General features: G+C 50.4%; 1 protein-coding gene across 3 annotated transcripts in view; it reads right to left on the bottom strand.

Annotated features, from left to right (window-relative positions):
• POPDC2 (popeye domain containing 2) overlaps window positions 1–17,942 on the bottom strand; it is a 44,531-nt gene that overhangs the window by 21,986 nt on the left and 4,603 nt on the right. Inside the window, exon 1 of one of the 3 annotated variants that reach the window (XM_040339214.1) lies at window positions 2,247–2,562. The exons of the other annotated variants lie outside the window; for them this stretch is intronic. The gene's annotated coding sequence lies outside the window, so the exon portion shown is untranslated. Of the gene's footprint in view, window positions 1–2,246; window positions 2,563–17,942 lie in introns of those variants that run through there. 3 annotated transcript variants of the gene reach the window in all.

Genomic DNA, 17,942 nt, shown 5'->3' with positions numbered 1-17,942 from the left:
AGCATTATCTTCCGCCCCCATTTTACTCCCCACCCCATGATGGTCTCCTTTAACCCCTTCATCACATTATAGCCCCCCCTAAGCTCTGCTTTACATTGCAGCCCCCTCAACTCTGCTCCCCCATTCACATTACAACCCCCCCTCAGCTCTGCTCCCCCCGTTCACATCACAACCCCCCCTCAGCTCTGTCCCCCCCATTCACATCACAACCCCCCCTCAGCTCTGTCACCCCCATCCACATTACAACCCCCCTCATTCACATTACAACCCCCCTCAGCTCTGCCCCCCCATTCACATTACAATCCCCCTCAGCTCTGCTCCCCCAGTTCACATCACAACCCCCCCCCCCCCATAGCTCTGCCCCCCGTTAACATCACAACCCCCCCCTCAGCTCTGCTCCCCCCATTCACAAAACAACCCCCCCTCAGCTCTGTCCCCCCCATTCACAAAACAACCCCTTCAGCTCTGCTCCCCCATTCACATCACAACCCCCCCCTCAGCTCTGCTCCCCCATTCACATCACAACCCCCCCCCCCCTCAGCTCTGCTCCCCCAGTTCACATCACACCCCCCCCCCCCATAGCTCTGCCCCCCCGTTAACATCACAACCCCCCCTCAGCTCACCCATTCACATTACAGCCCCCTCAGATCTGCCCCCCATTTACATCACAACCCCTTTGCCCTCATCTCTGCTCCCCCATTCACATTACAACCCCCCCCCTCAGCTCTGCCCCCCCCCCCCCCCGTTCACATCACAACCCCCCCTCAGCTCCCCCATTCACATTACAGCCCCCTCAGCTCTGCCCCCCCCATTCACATTACAACCCCCCTCAGCTCTGCCCCCCATTCACATCACAACCCCCCTGCCCTCATCTCTGCTCCCCCATTCACATTACAGCCCCCTCAGCTCTGCTCCCCCATTTACAAAACACCCCCCCCCCCCCTCAGCTCGGGCCCCCTCTTCCATTCACATCACAAACCCCCCCTCAGCTCTGCTCCCCCATTCACAAAACAACCCCCCCTCAGCTCTGCTCTCCCATTCACATTGCAAACCCCCCCCTCAGCTCTGCTCCCCCGATTCACATTGCAACCCCCCCTCAGCTCTGCTCTCCCCATTCATTCACATTACAACCCCCCCCCCCCCCTCAGCTCTGCTCTCCCCCCATTCACAAAACAACCCCCCTCAGCTCTGCTCCCCCCATTCACATTACAGCCCTTTCAGCTCTGCTCCCCCATTCACAAAACAACCCCCCCTCAGCTCTGCCCCCCCCATTCACATTACAACCCCCCTCAGCTCTGCCCCCCGCCCTCCCATTCACATCACAGCCCCCCCTCAGCTCTGCCCCCCCATTCACATCACAACCCCCCCTCAGCTCTGCCCCCCGTGTTAGATGTACTAGCAGAGTTCGATACACCAACACATTGAAGCCAATTCCAGTAAATTCTTTCTAAGCAGTTACAGATCCCCCCCCCCCCCCCATTCACATCACAATCCCCCCCCCCCCATTCACATCACAATCCCCCCCCCATTCACATCACAATTCCCCCCCCCCATTCACATCACAACCCCCCCCCCCCTCCTCAGCTCTGTGACTTGTCATGCGACTTTTTTGGTGTCCAGAGTCACATGACAAGTCGCACTAGAGGAAACGCAGCCTTAGACAGCAGAGATACAATGTATTTAAATGTGGGATCTTTGTGCGATTGTGTTGCGTGGATAAAAAAAAACACACTGCAAGTTTTTTTTTTTGTTTGTTTAGCGCAATGCAAGCGCAACTCGCCTGAACGTATGTCAGTGCGACACAATGCAACGCGACGTGCACATGGGGGGGGGGGGGGGGGAACAGCCATTTTATTCAAGCAATACAAAAAAAAATGCATAAAAAAAAAAAAATCTAATTGAAAAATAAAGAAAAAACGCACGTAAAAACGCAATACAATGCAGTTGACAAACGCATGCCAACGCACTCATGCAGACAGGCCGTTAAACTTCACACGTTGGCCAACACGGTATTGTAATCAAATCTTTTATAAAATTAAATTCAATCGACCACGTGCAACTACAAGTCACGCGTGCAGCCTACGCTGCGACCTCCGACACGATGTGGCGTCAATGCCGAGTGAAGGGAACTCGATATGTTTTTTGTAGCGCCGGAATGCGTCTTGTAGTATGGGATGAGCGGCAGGCGTGCAGGTGCATTGTGGGCCGGGTTATGACTAGGTAATACAAGTTAGAGGGTCACTTACCTGTAAATATATGGGGGGGTGGGGGGGGCTATGGAGATATTTGGTCACCCCAGTTGTTGTCACCGCGGATCAGGAGCGAGGTCGGTGTTACTCCATGGGGGGTAGGTCGGGATAGTCCTAGCGTTCCATTGGTCTCCTCCAACGTTGTTGAGGTTAGATCATACTAATAGTGGTACTACTACTACTACTACTACTACTACTATGCCCCCCTTTTGCCCTGCGGAGATCTCATGGCATTAACTCCGGAGTTGTGTCCGCACCCCCTCCCTGGCCGGCGTACAACTGGCTGTACACAGGGACAGGGGGGGAGACGAAGGCCTCTGGAATGTCTTGTGGTGACAGCTTGAAGTGAGAGCCCAGCTGGATGGCCATGTTTGGTGCTGAAATCCAAGCTGGGCTAACACGGGAAGAGAGATAGAGAGCAAGCTCCAGAGACATTGCACAGCCCCCTGTCATACCAACTATGCCGCGCACTTTACGTTAAAGGGTCCGCCAGACCCAAAACTCACATTTCGGCTCTGGGTAGACGCTGGAGGATTAAACCACCTTACTTTATTTATTTTATCTGTGGGGGATTCCTCTCTCTCTCTCTCTCGGGGGAACCTGCTCTGTTCTGTGGAGGATCCCACCCTGTCAGGGAATCCCTGAGTCTGCAACACCAGGGATCCCCCCACTCTCTTGGAAAACCTTTGCCCTTGGGGCCCCAGATTTATTGCCTCGGGACGATTCCACTCTTAGAGAACCTCCGCCCTTGGGTCCCCAGGTCTGTCATACCAGGGGGCATCCCACTCTCTCAAAGTACCTCTGCCCATAGGTCCCCAGGTCCTTCACACCAGGGGGATCCCACTCTCTCAGGGAACCTCAGCTCTTGGATCTCCAGATTTGTTGCACCGGGGGGGGGGGGAAACCCCACTCTCTCGAAGAACCTCTGCCCTTAGGTCCAGAGGTCCTCCACACCGGGGGGGGGGGGTTATCGGTTTCTCAGGGAACCTCTGCCCTTGGGTCTTGAGGTCTGTTGCACCAGAGGGATCCCACTCTCTCAGGAAACCTCAGCTCTTGGGTCTCGAGGTCTGTCGCACCAGAGGGATCCCACTCTCTCAGGGAACCTCAGCTCTTGGGTCTCCAGGTCTGTTGCACCAGAAAGATCCCACTCTTTCAGGGAACCTCAGCTCTTGGCTCTCCAAGTCTGTCACACCAGAGGGATCCCACTCTCTCAGGGAACCTCAGCTCTTGGGTCTCGAGGTCTGTCGCACCAGAGGGATCCCACTCTCTCAGGGAACCTCAGCTCTTGGCTCTCCAGGTCTGTCACACCAGAGGGATCCCACTCTCTCAGGGAACCTCAGCTCTTGGGTCTCCAGGTCTGTCGCACCAGAGAGATCCCACTCTCTCAGGGAACCTCTGCCCTTGGGTCTCCAGGTCTGTCGCAACAGAGAAATCCCACTCTCTCAGGGAACCTCAGCTCTTGGGTCTCCAGGTCTGTCGCACCAGAAAGATCCCACTCTCTCAGGAAACCTCAGCTCTTGGGTCTCCAGGTCTGTCGCACCAGAGGGATCCCACTCTCTCAGGGAACCTAAGCTCTTGGGTCTCCAGGTCTGTCGCACCAGAGAGATCCCACTCTCTCAGGGAACCTCAGCTCTTGGGTCTCCAGGTCTGTCGCACCAGAGAGATCCCACTCTCTCAGGGAACCTCAGCTCTTGGGTCTCCAGGTCTGTCGCACCAGAGAGATCCCACTCTCTCAGGGAACCTCAGCTCTTGGGTCTCCAGGTCTGTCGCACCAGAGGGATCCCACTCTCTCAGGGAACCTCAGCTCTTGGGTCTCGAGGTCTGTCACACCACAGGGATCCCACTCTCTCAGGGAACCTCAGCTCTTGGGTCTCCAGGCCTGTCGCACCAGAGGGATCCCACTCTCTCAGGGAGCCTCAGCTCTTGGGTCTCCAGGCCTGTCGCACCAGAGGGATCCCACTTTCTTAGGAAACCTCAGCTCTTGGCTCTCCAAGTCTGTCACACCAGGGAGATCCCACTCTTTCAGGAGACCTCTGCTTTTGGCTGCCCAGGTCTGTTGTACCAGGGGGATCCCACCTTCTCGGTGAACCTTTGCCATTAGGTCCTCTGGTCTGGCACAATGGGGGGAATCCCACTCTCTTGGGGAACCTTTGTCCTTGGGTCCCCAGGTCTGTCCCACCAGGGGGATTAAGCGGTCTCTGGGAATCTCTACCCTTGGGTCCTCTTGTCTGTCAAGTTGGGGGATACCACTCTTTTGAGGAACCTCTGTCCATGGGTTCCCAGGTCTCCTGTACACAGGGGATCCCACGCTCCTGGGGAACCTACTCTTTTCTGTGGAGGATCCCACCCTGTCAGGGAATTTCTGTCCTTCGATCCCTCAGTCTTTAACATCAGAGATTCACACTCTCTTGGGAAACCTTTGCCCTTGGGCCCCCAGGTTTATTGTACCAGGGCTAATACACTCTTTTGGGGAACCTCTGCCCTTGGATCCTTGGTTCTGTCACAGTGGGGGAATCTCACTCTCTTAAAGAACCTCCGTCCTTGGGTCTCTAGGTCTGTCATACCAGGGGGCATCCCACTCTCTCAAAGAACCTCCGCCCTTAGGTCCCCAGGTTCTTCACACCAGGGGGATCCCACTTTCTTAGCGTACCTCTGTCCTTGGGTCTCCAGATTTGTTGTACCGGGGGGGGGGGGGGATCCCACTCTCTCAAAGAACCTCTGCCCTTCGGTCCAGAGGTCCTTTACACCAGGGGGGGTTCCCACTCCCCCAGGAAACCTCTGCTCTTGGGTCCCCAGGTCTGTCAAAACAGGGAAATCCCACTCTCTTGGGGAACCTTTGCCCTTGGGTCCCCATGTCTATGACAGCAGGGGGAAAAAGCTCTCCTTGGGAATCTCGACCCTTGGGTCTGTCATGCTGGGAGATCCCACTCTTTTAGGGAACCTCTGTCCATGGGTCCCCAGGTCTACTGTACAGGGGAGATCCCACTCTCTCTGGGAACCTCTGTCCTTCAGTCCCCCATTCTTTATTACCAGGGGGAACTTTGTCTCTAGGTTCTTGGGTCTGTCGCATCAGGGGGATCCCACTCTCTGGGGAAATCTTTGCCCTTAGGTCCCTAGGTCTTTCACACCAGGGAGATCCCACTCTCTCTGCGGAACCTTTGCCCTTGAGTCCCCAGGTCTTTCACCCTGGGAGATATCACTTTTTTTGGGGAACCTCTGCCCTTGGGTCCCCAGATCTGTTGCACCATGGGGATATCACTCTCTTAGGAAACCTCTCCCCTTGGGTCCCCCAGGTCTGTTGCACCAGGGTTTATCCCACTCTCTCACAGAACATTTGTCCTTGGATCCCTAGTTCTGTCATACCAGAGAGACTCAAACTCTTTCTGAGAACCTCTACCCTTAGGTCCCCAGGTCTGTTGTACCAGGAGATCCCACTTTCTCAGGGAAGCTTTGCCCTTGGGTCCCCAGGTCTGTTGAACTGGGGGGGGAGGGGGGAAATTCCACTCTCCTGGGAGACCTTTGCCTTTAGTCCCTGGGTCTGTCACACTGCAAGGAACCCATTCTCTTGGGAAAACTCTGCCCTTAGGTCCCCAGGTCTTTCACACAAGAGGGATTCTACTCTCTCAGGTAAACCTTTGCCCCTGGGTCCCTAGGCCTGTCATACCAGGGGGATCCTACTCTCTCAAAGAACCTCTGCCATTGGGTCCCCAGATCTGTTGCACTACGGGGATACCACTCACTTAGGGAATCTCTACCCTTGGGTCCTCAGGTCTGTCACACTGGTGGATCCCACGCTTTTAGGGAACTTCTATCCATGGGTCTGCATGTCTGTAATACCAGTGGGATCCTCCTCTCTCAGGGAACCTTTGCCTTTTAGATCCTCAAGTCTGTTGAACCAAGAGGATTCCACTCTCCATTGGGAATATTTGCCTTTAGGTCCCTGGATCTTTTGCATCAGGGGAATCTCACTCTCTTGGAAAACTTTTTTCCTTAGGTCCTGAGCTCTTTTACACCAGGGGGATCCTCCTCTCTTTGGAATACCTTTGCCCTTGGGTCCCCAGGTCTGTCACACCAGGAGATATGACTTTTTTGGGGGAATCTCTGCCCTTGGGTCCCCAGATCTGTTGCACCACGGGATACCACTCTCTTAGTGAACCTCTGCTATTGGATCCCCAGTTCTATCATACTAGGGGGATCCTACTATCTCTGGGAACCTTTGCCATTGGGTCCCCAGGTCTGTCGCACTAGGGGGATTTCACTCTCCTGGGAAACCTTTACCTTAGGTTCCTGGGTCTGTTGCACTCTCTTGGGGATTTCTGCCCTTGGGTCCCCAGGTCTGTTGCACCGGTGGCATCCCACTCTCTCAGGGAACATCTGCCCTGCCCAGGTCTGTTGAAAAATTCAGCTGGAGGAGTGGGTACACCCAGGCCCGGACTGGCCATAGGGCATACCAGACCGCATGTCACGTTTCCCCCTAGTGCACTCTCAGCTGCGAGTCGAAAACGCACTCTAGTAACACCCGTCGGCACATCAGGGGGCCGGGACCCGTAACGATCCCCTTCTCTCTGGCTCTGATGATCTGATCAGTCTCGGCTCAGCTGTCTCACACAGCCGAGCAGAGTGAAGCCCCCTCCCCCTTTATGTCTACACAGGGGGAGGGGATCCGACATGCAGTCCGCGCTGATCTGAGGTACATTATGGGTCTGAAGGGGGGGGTCTGTATTGTAGGGGGGTTTCTGTATTGTAGGGGGGGTCTGTATTGTAGGGGGGGGGTGTTCTGTATTGTAGGGGGGGGTGTAGTGTAGGGGGTTCTGTAATGTAGGGGGGTCTGAAATGTAGGGGGGGTTCTGTATTGTAGGGGGGTCTGCACTGTAGGGAGGGGGTCTTCACTGTAGGGAGGGGGTCCAGAACTGTTAGGGGGTGTCTGTGTAACAAACTGTGGGGGGCTGTGTAATGTAAAGGTGTCCAGAGGTACAAGGTGCTGGAACCCCACATCCCATCATTAACCACCGCCGCAAAGCGCCGGCTGCTCAGCCTAAAATGCCCGGGTCTATTTTTTGTCCCAGTCCGGGCCTGGGTACACCTCAGGGTTGACAGTAACATTATAAGGCGTTAAAACTGTAGGGGCAGCTGGAAAAGCCAGTGGGGAGGTCTGGCTCATGGGCGCCCTCAAAAAACCAACAAGTGCCCCAACCCTTCAGACTCCCATTTATTAAGGAATTGTTGGACAGATGTGACAAGCAAGCATACAGTCTTGATGGGTTCTGGTCATATTTTGCTTAAATACAGTGATTTCCTATGATCGTCATCGCCACCTAGTGGCCAAAATGTGGAAATTTCTCTGAAATAAATCAACTGGGAAAAAATATTGCATTATGACCACTAGACGGAGCCAATGATCAAAGGATCGCCATTGTATTAGGCAACGCTTGTCACATGTCATATAAATAGACCCCTGTCTGTTATTGAAGCATTTTTGGGTGGACTGAGCCTTTAAAGCTGAAGTTGAATCTGCTTTTATTTTGTCGTCCTTGGTTCCCCCCCTCCTATGAACAAATCATTTATTGCCCCCAACAGCTGAGAGGTTAAGTAGCCACATAGATATCTGGAGGTCAGCCAATGAATTTCCTCCCGCCAGGCGTACCCTGATGAGTGATATCTTCCTATAGATCTATATTGGGCGCTGTGTGATGGGAACAGATGCCAGGCCCTGGTAAGTGGTATGCAATAAGGTCAAATAACAGCCCGCAGGGCATGCTGGGACTTGTAGTCAGGGCCGCCATCAGGGGGGTACAGGCAGTACACCTGTAAGGGGCTCGTTGGTCCCCAGGGGCCCGGATGGCATCCCCCTTTCTTTTTTTTTTTTTTGTCAGCACCCAAAGCCCCCCCAACCTCGAATGAGCCCAGATGGCATCCCCCTTTTTTTTTTCCGTCAGCACCCAAAGCCCCCCCCCCCCCCGACCTCTATGGAGCCCGGTGGTCCCCCTGGGCCTCGGATGGCATCCCCCTTTATTTTTAATTACATTTTTTTCATCAGCACACAAAGCCCCCCTGACCTTAATTCGCAGTACACCTAATAGGGGCCCGGATGGCATCCCCCTCTTTTTTTTGTCAGCACCCTAAGCCCCCCCCCCCAACCTCTAAGGGACCCGTTGGTCCCCAGGGCCCCGGATGGCATCCCCCTTTCTTTCTTTTTTTTTCGCCAGCACCCAAAGCCCCCCCAACCTTGAATTGGCCCAGATGGCATCCCCCTCCTTTTTTTTTCATCAGCACCCAAACCCCCCCCCCGACCTTAATTTGCCGCGGCAGCCCCCAGCTTCTCAACCTGCGACACTCCCCCCGCAACTCAATTTGCGGCGGCAGCAGCACCCCCGCCCCCTGGTTCACTGCTCCAGGGGGCCCATGCCTGAAGCTGTGTAAGGGGCCCCAAAATTCCTGATGTAGTCCATACGGAAGGCTGATCTTCAGAAGTATTAACCCTCTTCCTGACCAGAGTACTTTTTTGCGATTCGGCACTGCGCCGCTTTAACTGACAATTGCGCGGCACCCAAACCAAATTGACGTCCTTTTATCCCCACAAATGGAGCTTTCTTTTGGTGGCATTTGATCACCTCTGCGTTTTTTATTTTTTGCGCTATAAACAAAAATAGAGCGACAATTTTGAAAAAAAAATGCACTATTTTTACTTTTTGCTGTAATAAATGTCCCCAAAAATATATAAAAAAAAAAAAGTTTTTTTCCCCTCAGTTTAGGCCGATACGTATTCTTCTTCTACATATTTTTGGTAAAAAAAAAATCGCAATAAGCGTTTATTGATTGGTTTTGCGCAAAAGTTATATAGCCGGATTCAGGTAGAGCGGCGTATGTTTAAGCCGGCGTAATGCATCCCATTTGCACTACGCCGACGTAACATAGTGAGGCAAGTACTGTGGGCCATATTCCCATAGATTTCCGGCGGGCGTCGCGTAAGCCATTTACACTCCGCCGCCCCAACCTACAGGAGCAAGTGCTGTATTCCCCAAACACTTGCTCCGTAGTTTGGGGCGGCGTAGTGTAATTGGCCCGGCGTTACTCCGCGTATTTCAAAGGGGGCGGCTTATATTTAAATTAAGCACGCCCCCGTTTCGATCGAACTGCGCATGCGCCGGGCTAAAAATAGCCCAGTGCGCATGCTCCAGTTCTCGGCGGAAAAAGTCAATGACGCCGACGTGTGCGTCATTGACATAAAGTCGTATTTAAAAACGACTTAGTAAAACGACGTACCCGACGGGAAAAGACGACGCGGACCCAACGCCATACTTAACATGGCATACGTGGGACTGGCGTAAGGTTACCCCTCATATAGCAGGGGTAACCTTACGCTTACACAAACGACGTTAGCGACGGTTACGCAACGCGATTTCGTTCGGGAATCGGCGTATCAGGCTCATTTGCATAAACAAATGAGACCTGAACGTAAACGCCATCTAGCGGCCGGCGGTGAATTACATTTAGGATCCGACAGTGTAAGTGACTTGCACTAGTCGAATCCTAGCCTAAATCCAGCGTATCTTGTTTTGTGAATACAAAACAATGATACGCCAGCAGGAAATTAAATTTACGCCGGTGTATCAGTAGATACACCGGCGTAACTTGTTTGAGAATGTGGCCCTGTATTCACAAAGCACTTGCTCCGTAAGTTACGTCGGCGTAGCGCAAATGGGCCGGCGTAACCCCGCCTAATTCAAAGTAGGCATGTAGGCGGGCTACATTTAAATTAACCGTGACCCCATGTAAATGAGGGCCGTTCGTACGGCGCATGTGCGCGCATGCTCAGAATCACGTCGCAAATACTCCCTACGTAACGACGTCGGCTCAATGCTTTCGACGTGAACGTAACCTACGCCCAGCCCCATTCACGTAAGCTTACGCAAACGACGTAAAATACAACGGCTGTTCCGTCGTCCATACCTTACATGGGCTGCGCCATCTTTTTGGTGGTTTATCTTTACGCCGGCGTTTGTCTTACGTAAATGGCGCACCTTACTGCGACGGGCGTACGTACGTTTGCGAATTGGCGTATCTTGCTCATTTACATATTTGACGTGTAAATCCACGTACACGCCCCTAGCGGCCAGCGTAAGTAAGCACATAAGGTACGACGGCGTAGGAGACTTACGTCGGTCGTATCTTGGCCAAATTTAAGCGTATCTGGTTTCCAGAATACGCTTAAATATACGACGGCGCGCATTCGGACTTACGACGGCGTATCTACTGATACGCCGACGTAAGTCTTTCTGAATCCGGCTAATAGCGTCTACAAAATAGGGAATAGTTTTATGCCTCTTTTTTATTTACTAGTAATGGTGGCGATCTGCGATTTTTATCGTGACTGCGACGGACACATCGGACACTTTTCACGCTATTTTGGGACCATTGTCATTTATACAGCGATCAGTGCTATAAAAATGCACCGATTGCTGTGAAAATGACACTGGCAGGGAAGGGGTTAACCACTAGGGGGGGTGATGAAGGGGTTAAGTGTGTCCTAGGGAGTGATCCTAACTGTGGGGGGGGCTGGGCTACAAGTGACACGACACTGATCGCTGCTCCCGGGAGCAGACGATCAGTGTCCTGTCACTGGGCAGAACAGGGAAATGCCTTGGTTACACAGGCATCTCCCCGTTCTGCCGCTCCGTGACACGATCGTGGGCCTCCGGCGAACATCGAGTTTGTGGGGTCCGCGGTCATGGAGAGTGTGGTGGGCGTGGGAAGGCGCGCTGCACGGCTTCATAAAGGGGGCGTACAGGTACATCCATGTGCCCACTACTGCCATTCTGCCGAAGTATATCGGCGTGCAGCTTCAACAACGTTAGCACTAATGCAAATACATTTTCTTATTGATCCTCGGGGGGGAGAACCCATCAAGCAGGGAAAGTCGATCGATCGCTCCCGGCGCCAGGATTTCACTGCGCAGTTTTTTTTGCCGCTTGAACAGATAATTGCCTAATAACGGCGGTGAGAAAATAACGGCTCCGAACTGTTTCACATCGACATTAAGGTCTGCTTTCTGCCAAATAACACTTTAGCAAATCTGTTTCATATTAAATACATAACTGCTGTGTGAGAGAATCAATAGTGACTGTGCGTCATACGGCGAGCGCGCTAGGAAAACGACCGCCAAGCCAAATTCCAACTGTGCGCTATATGCAGGGAATCTTAGGATGTCTGTTATATATGGGAGGGTTAAAAAAAAAATCTTCTTAAGATTGGGCGGTGTGGAGAAAATCAATTCAACGCAGATGTTGCCGACGCGTTTCGCTTTTGTAAGGCTTCGTGTTCATGGGGCTCAGCGAACAGTGCTTTGAAAAAAGTATTCATACCCCCTTGACATTTTCCACATGTTGTCATGTTACAACCAAAAACATAAATGTAATTTATCTGGATTTTATGTGATGGACCAACACAAAGTGTCACATAATTGTGAAGTGGAAGGAAAATGATACAAATAAATATGTGAAAAGTGTGTGGGGGGAGGGGCATTTGTATTCAGCCCCCTTTACTCTGATACCCCCAACTAAAATCGAGGGGAACAAATTGCCTTCAGAATTCACCTAATTAATAAATAGAGTCCACCTGTGTGTCATTTAATCTCAGTATAAATACAGCTGTTCTGTGAAGCCCTCAGAGGTTTGTTAGAGAACCTTAGTGAACAAACAGCATCATGAAGGGCAAGGAACACGCCAGACAGGTCAGGGATAAAGTTGCGGAGAAGTATAAAGCAGGGTTAGGTTATAAAAAAAGAATCTCCCAAGCTTTGAAGATCTCACAGAGCTTCTGTTCAATCCATCATCTGAAAATGGAAAGAGTATGGCACAACTGCAAACCTACCAAGACATGGCCGTCCACCTAAACTGACCGGGCCGGGCAAGGAGAGCATTCACCAGAGAAGCAGCCAAGGGGCCCCATGGTAACTCTGGAGGAGCTGCAGAGATCCACAGCTCAGGGGGGAGAATCTGTCCACAGGACAACTATTAGTGGTCTCTCCACACATCTGCCCTTTATGGAAGAGTGACAAGAAGAAAGACATTGGAGAAAGAAAGACATAAGAAGTCCTGTTTGCAGTTTGTGAGAAGCCATGTGGGGGAGGGGACACAGCAAACATGTGGAAGAAGGTGCTCTGGTCACATGACACCAAAATTCAACTTTTTGGCCTAAAAAGCAAAACGCTATGTGTGGGGGAAAACTAACACTGCATATCCCCCTGAACACACCATCCCCACTGTGAAACATGGTGGTGGCAGCATCATGTGGTGGGGATACTTTTCTTCAGCAGGGACAGGGAAGCTGGTCAGAGTTGATGGGAAGATGGATGGAGACAAATACAGGACAATCTTAGAAGAAAACCTGCAAAAGACTTGAGACCGGGGGGGAGGTTCACCTTCCAGCAGGACAACGACCCTAAAGTACAGCTGGAGCTACAATGGAATGGTTTAGATCAAAGCCTATTCATGTGTTAGAATGGCCCAGTCACAGTCCAGACCTAAATCCCATTGAGAATATGTGGCAAGACTCCACAGTGAAGAACGGGGAAGGTGTGTTTACACATGGCTCTCCCCGTTCTTCAGCTCCGGGGACCGATCGCCGCACTCCAGCGGCGATCGGGTCCGCGGGACCCGCGGTCCCGGAGCTTCGGACCGGGCCGCGGGGCGCGCGCCCGCGACCCACGGCTGGGTACTAGTACAGGACGTACCTGTACGTACATGTGCCCAGCCGTGCAATTCTGCCGACGTACATATGCAGGAGGCGGTCCTTAAGTGGTTAATAAATTCCATATGTTTTACGTTATCACACTATTTGGAGTTTCATTTCCTCCACATATTGCGGTCATTTTGGATGTCAAGGATGTCTCATTGCTGCATTCATCTTTCCCTCCATACTGACTAGTCTCCCAGTTCCTTTCACTGAAAGACATCCCCATAGCATGATGCTGCCACCACCATGCTTCACAGTAAGGATGGTATTGGCCAGGTGATGAGCCAGGTTTCCTTCAGACATGACGCTTGCAATTCAGGCCAAAGAGTTCAATCTTTGTTTCATCAGGTCAGAGAATTTTGTTTCTCGTGGTCTGAGAGTCCTTCAGGTGCCTTTTGGCAAACTCCAGGTGGGCTGTCATGTGCCTTTTACTGAGGAGTGGCTTCCATCTGGCCACTCCCCCATACAGGCCTGATTGGTGGAGAGCTGCAGAGATGGTTGTTCTTCTAGAAAGGTTCTCCTCTCTCCAGGGCCGCCATCAGGAATTATGGGGCCCCTTACACAGCTTCAGGCATGGGCCCCCTGGAGCAGAGAACTGGGGGGGGAGGTGCTGCCGCCTGAAATTGAGAAGCGGGGGGGCCCTTTACAAAAAAAAGAAGAAATAGAGAAAAATATATATAAAAAAAAGGGGGGTAGCCATCCGGGGCCCTGGGGACCTCTGGGCCCTTTAATAAAATATATACATTATATACACACACACAAATTACTATTATTTTTTTTATAAATATAAATTACAAAAAAAGGGCGGTTGCCATCCGGGACCTCTGGGCCCTTTAATAATAATAATAATAATAATAAAAAAAGGAACCTCTGAGCCCTTTAATAATATATATATATATATATATATATATATATATATATATATATATATATATATATATATATAAATAAAAGAAATAAAAGAAATATAAAAAAAAAATTGGCCCTTTAATAAAAAATAAAATAAAAATATATTAGAAAAAATATATATATTTTTTTTATAAAAAATAAAAAAAGGGGGGGTTGCCATCCGGGCCCCTGGGGACCTCCGGGCCCCTTACATGTGTACTGCCTGTACCCCCCCCCCCCGATGGAGGCCCTGCCTCTATCCACAGAGAAACGCTGGAGCTCCATCAGAGTGACCATCGGGTTCTTGGCCACCTTCCCGACTAAGGCCCTTCTCCCCCGATCGCTAGGTTTGGCCGGACGGCCCGCTCTAGGAAGAGTCCTGGTGGCTCCAAACATCGTCCATTTATGAATGATGGGAGGCCACTGTGCTCATTGGGACCTTCAATGTACCCTTCCCCCGATCTGTGCCTCCATACAATCCTGTCTTGGTAATCAAGCTGTAGAAACATCTCTGAATACTTTCCGGATGCACTGTCTGCATTGTGGGAAAGTGTGCAAAATTGTGCAATTAAAACAAAAATAAAAAAAATTGTGCCACCTTTTTGCAGACGCACGGTGGTGTCAATAATTCTTAATGGCACCCCAATGCATCTTGCTAATGCATGTGCCTGCAACACAATGCGTTTTGGAGCAGGACAATGTGTCAGGTACTTTTTATGTGCGTTTCTCCCACATAGGGCGGCCCTTATCTCAGACACAGTCAGATTGGGGCCCTTGTCTTCTCCGGGGTGTGAGAGGACAGAGAACAGATCTCTGGTCAGGTTTGGAACAAATTAACCTTGTAACGGAGATTCTTCTCTCATTACTCAACATGGAAATAAGGACATCGCCTGACACCGCGCTGGAAAATGGTCAGTGTTAACAGCAATAAGGGGGCTTCCATGACTGACCTCCCGCTGTCATGCAGATTCCACCTTAGGGGCCCTGTGAGTATTGTATTTACGCTACGCCGCAAGTCAGAGAGGCAAGGGGCCGGATTCACAAAGAGTTACCAATGAGTGCCAATATTGGCAGGGTTTATCCTAAAATATAAAAGAGAGCATAATATCTGAGAGACAATAGCCACAAATATTAACAGTGGATGGGCAATATGTAAGCAGCTTGTTTACATAGCAATTCAAATTGAGAGAAAAGGCAGGGTTTATCCTGAAAAAGAAATGAGAGCATATTGTATGAGAGACAATAACCACACATTTTGTGTCGTGGCTGGACAGCATGTAAGCAGCTTGGTTATACTGAAATGTAGAAGGGGGGAGAAGACCAGATAGGTTTTATCTTGAAATAAGCAGAGTGTATTATATGAGATACAATAGCCACCAATATAGCACAGTAGCTGGACAGTATGTAAGCAGTTTGGTTAGGCTGCAATACAAAAGAGAGAAAAAAGGCAGGGTTTATCCTCAAATAGAAATGAGAGCGTATTATGTGAGAGACAATAGCCACAAATGTTGTGCAGTGGATGGACAGCATGTAAGCAGCTTGGTTAGACCGAAATCTAGGGTGGGGGGAGGCCAGATAGGGTTTATCTTCAAATAAACATTAGAGTGTATTATGTAACAGACATTAGCCACCAATTTTGCACAGTAGCTGGACAGTATGGGCCAGATTCACAAAGAGATACGACGGTGTATCTCCTGATACGCCGTCGTATCTCTGAGTTCCGTCGGTCGGATCGATGCACCTGATTCATAGAATCAGGTTCCGCATAGATCTCCCTAAGATCCGACAGGTGTAAGTGACTTACAACGTCGGATCTTAGGCTGCAATCTCACGCTGTCCGCTAGGTGGCGCTTCCGTTTGTATACGCAAGGAATATGCAAATGAGGAGTTACGCCGATTCAGAAACAAACGACCGCCCGGCGCTTTTTTTTTTACGTCGTTTGCGTTCGGCTTTTTCCGGCGTATAGTTACCCCTGGGTCTATGAGGCGCAGCCAATGTTAAGTATGGCCGTCGTTCCCGCGATGGAATTTTAATTTTTTTACGTCGTTTGCGTAAGTCGTTCGCGAATACGGTTGGACGTAATTTACGTAAACGTCGAAACCAATGACGTCCTTGTGACGTCATTGGGAGCAATGCACGCTGGGAACATTTCCGGACGGCGCATGCACTGTTCGATCGGCGTGGAGACGCGCCTGGTTTGAATAGTACACTCCCCCTAGCCGCGGAATTTGAATTCCGCCGGGATATTTACGATACGCCGCCGCAAGTTTTGAGGTAAGTGTTTCTGAATTAAGCACTCGCCTCAAAAACTTGCGGCGGCGGATCGTAAATCAGATAGGTTACGCGGATCTTTAGAATTAGGCCCAACGTAAGCAGCTTGGTTAAGCCACAAACTTTTAGGAAGAGACACAACAGGGTTTTATTCTGAAAAATAAATTGTACTGTATTATCTGAGAAGCAATGGCCACTAATATTGTGCAGTGGCTGGACAGCTTGGTTAGACCAAAATTGGGGGGGGGAACCAGAGAGGTTTTATCTTGAAATAAACATTAGAGTGTATTGCCTGAGAGACAATAGCCAGTATAATTGCACAGTAGCTGAACAGCATGTTAGCAGCTTGGTTAGGCTGCAATACAAGAGAGAGAGAGAGAGAGAGAAAGAAAAGGCAGGGTTTATCCTGAAATAGAAATGAGAGCGTATTATCTGAAAAATAATAGTAACAAATATTGTGCAGGGGCTGAACAGGATGTGAGCAGTTTGGTTAAATTGAAATATAGGGGGGTGGACCAGAGAGGTTTTATCCTGAAATGAGAGTGTATTACCTGAGAGACAATAGCCGCAAATATTTTACAGTGGCTGGACAGTGTGTAAGCAGCTTGGTAAGGCTGCAATGCAAGAGGGAGAGACAAGGCAGGATTTATCCTAAAATAGGAAATAGTGCAAAAGCAGCTGAGGTCCATTCCATTTGTCAGGGTGGTGGTCTCTTAAAATGTCTCCAACATAAACCATAGCACAGGAAGAAGCCTGTTGTGAAAGTGACGTTGTTTCTTTATGAAGAATTTTACAATAAGAACCCCAAATGTTCATATCTTAAGGGTGAGCGCAAATATTTTGTCAAAATTTGATATTTTTTCTTTATGAAATTACGAACTTTATTTATTTAGAATGGACTGCCTTTATTTGGTTTTCCTCATTGACTCCACTGCATTTCACCAACACGGCAAACCCTTGCCGATATCTCCCAAATTTTCGCTGAAATTTCAGAAGAAGGAAAACTCAATTTTGCCCATCGCTGCTCGCTAGAAAGGTGTCTGGCCGCCCTTTAAACAAGACTACAGACATTGGTGGTCACAGGTGCCAGCCCCTCCCACATACACCCTCCGCAAGCTGTGGCAGTCCGGGAGGGCCGGAGTGGGCTACTGAATGATTCTGTTTCCCGAGAGACGTCAGCTCCCTGTCAGTAATGAGGCTTTCCTCGCTGGATGCCAGGATTCCGGGCACCGTGCCCACAGCTAATGGAGTCTTCGATTAACTCTTCACTGCTGGGTGCGTTGGTTCAGACGTAGAGAGTCAACCTGGCAAAACCCACTGCTGGGATTAGATTGTAAGCTCACGGATCTACAGGGCTAAAGAGAATGAGGATCACGGGACAAAGATTTGACTTTTTCAAGAGAAGAACGCATTTAAAGTGGTTTTCCGAATCCATTTCTCTTTACAAGCCCCCCCTTCATGCCAGAGTCCTCTCATCACAACAAATCCCCCATATACACCAGACACCCCCCAACACCACCACCACCACATCGGAGTCCACCTTCACTTCAGAGTCTACCACCATGTTAGAGGCCCCCACTTCATGTCAGAGGCCACCCATCAGCACAAAATTCCCCATCACATTAGAGCCCCCCTTCATGGCAGAGTCCTCTTATCTCATCAAATCCCCCATATACTGTATATCAGAGGTCCCCCACCACATCCGAGTTCACCTTCATATCAGAGTCCCCCATATACATTAGAGGTTCCCCCATCACATCAGAGGTCCCTCCACCACATTAGAATCCCCCCCTTCACAT

Source organism: Rana temporaria, chromosome 2, assembly GCF_905171775.1.
Source record: "Rana temporaria chromosome 2, aRanTem1.1, whole genome shotgun sequence".
In the NCBI taxonomy this organism is placed as follows: domain Eukaryota; kingdom Metazoa; phylum Chordata; class Amphibia; order Anura; family Ranidae; genus Rana; species Rana temporaria.
The sequence above is the reverse complement of the archived record's forward strand: the minus strand, read 5'-3'. Positions and strand labels throughout refer to the sequence as shown.